At 42.4% G+C, this 2,047-nt stretch overlaps 1 pseudogene; it reads right to left on the reverse strand.

The window, feature by feature from the left end:
* Positions 1 to 1,102: 1,102 nt before the first annotated feature.
* On the reverse strand, positions 1,103 to 1,786 carry LOC104871817 (annotated as a pseudogene).
* Between the last annotated feature and the right edge of the window lie 261 nt (positions 1,787 to 2,047).

Raw genomic sequence — 2,047 nt, forward strand, 5'->3', positions numbered from 1 at the left:
TGACAAATAAAAATATAAAAAATGTACATAATGATTTGGGGCCTTACGATGTTCTGACACATGGCTGGTTACATTGTGTAATGTTTAAATGAGTTTCTTTATGCTTATGCTCTGAAACATTTATCATTCATTTATATCAAATGTATATAAAAATCAAAACAGATTTTTCCCAATGTTTTTCCACTATAAAAGACATCTATGTTTACTTATTGACAAGCTTTTAAAGAATGTCATTTTTGTCTTTAACACATATAAAGTTATCAAAATCTCAAATAAAAATGCTGCCACGGCTCAGACTTTGTGCTGCTAATCTGTGTGCACAGTGCTTCAGACTTACACAGACACAGGGGCATGTAGAGCTTTTTCCTTCTGGCCCCCTAATCCATACTCATAGGCCTGTTTGGCAGAGGCCATCATGCAGCAGTGCCCTTGTGGCCTAGGGGCAGTGGGCTGGTGAGCTGGTGGTCAGATGCCCTAGTGCTAACGATGCAAGGTAAGGTCACCTGGTTTAGCACGGAATCCAATGGAAAGCTGAGCTGCATGGTGATCCCTCTCAAAAAGCTTCACAGTCTCTCCTTTTGTAGAGCATGAAATGAGTTTTTTTAAAAAGGATCAATCATCCACAGGCTTCATGATGAGTTGTCCCAGGCTGAATTTTAATAAGTCTTTAGCTACCCAAATTTACTGCCTGATTGTCTTCCTCACTGTAGTTCTGATTTTGTTTCTAGGGCCATAAAGCTCAGGAAGGTTTCACAACCCCATCTTTTAATGTGTCTATTCAATGTAGTATGAGCAAACTAGAGAAAGGATGGACTCTCCAATGTCCTCTTTTAAACCAACTAAATCATATCAAAGTAATTTCACATGTTTGCTGATGCCATTAGGAATTAATTTTTTTTCAGTATGAACATTTGTCCTGCTGGGGAGGCTCTACCCCTACTTTTTGCTAAGTATTTGCATAAATACAGGTCTTCTGACTTTTTGTTCAAGTACAGTTTTGTTTAGCTTTAAAGAGGAGACTGCAACATGAACCCAATTTAAGAGACTGTATTATATTGGCCCAGTGTATATTTTTCCCTGCACTGTTGTGTTATCCTGGGTTCTAGGAAGTGAACGAAAGTTTGACACTGGCACTGGAGTAACCCTCATCACTCCCAATGCTCTCTGCAGGCTGCTGTGGTCATCAACATCACTGATGCTGGTGGTGCTTATATTATCCACTTCTCCATGGGAGAAATCTGTGCTTTCAACATCCACTTCAATCTCCTCTTGCTCTGAATCAGAACGATCTGAAGAAATAGTTGATCCAATGCTGTCCATTCGCATTTGCTCCATTTCTTGAGGACCCTGCAGCTATTCTAGTCATTGCTTTAAAAATCTCTGTTCCCATTCCAAGTTCTCAAGCTGGTGCTGGCTCTTTCATCTTCTTCAAGTTTTTGATATGTGCTTTGGCTTTGTTGAGCAAACCAAGCCTTGTGTGCCTGGTGCTGTCTTGTCCTAGTGGAATCAAAACGTTTAAGCGTTCTAAACATAGGCGCAGATGAGCTCGCCGATTCTTTTCCAGTTCATTGTGTGTAGATCTGTTGGCAGTGCTGGTATTGCTGCTCCCACTGCTGTGTTTTTGGGCCCAGCTCAACCTCCGTTGGGGCTTCCAATGTTGTAGCCGGGGACCAGGCGTGGAAAGGAACAAAGAGGCATAGCCACGTTCACACTCTCGCTCCCGGGGCTCCAAAAACTTGGCAGCCTCCACCAGCTGCTACACATTGATCATCTGCAACTGCTCCATGGGGACCGCAGGTGGCTACTGGGCCTGGCCACACACCCGGCCGTGGCAGACAGGAGGCGACTACGGTCCTGCGCCATTCCCAAACACCTGCCTAGGGCCTAGTAAATTTTGAAAACTGTATACTAGCAAAATTTTTACATAGGGCCCTTAACTGGAAAAGATCAATATGCTACCAAGTCCATCTATCTTCTCAATGAGCCTCACAAGAGAGAGAAAGAGAGAAAAGTTATGTTAATATTCTAAATGTAAAATGTTTTTATC

This window comes from Fukomys damarensis, unplaced genomic scaffold, assembly GCF_012274545.1.
Source record: "Fukomys damarensis isolate Sample0158 unplaced genomic scaffold, DMR_v1.0_HiC HiC_scaffold_36, whole genome shotgun sequence".
Classification (NCBI taxonomy): domain Eukaryota; kingdom Metazoa; phylum Chordata; class Mammalia; order Rodentia; family Bathyergidae; genus Fukomys; species Fukomys damarensis.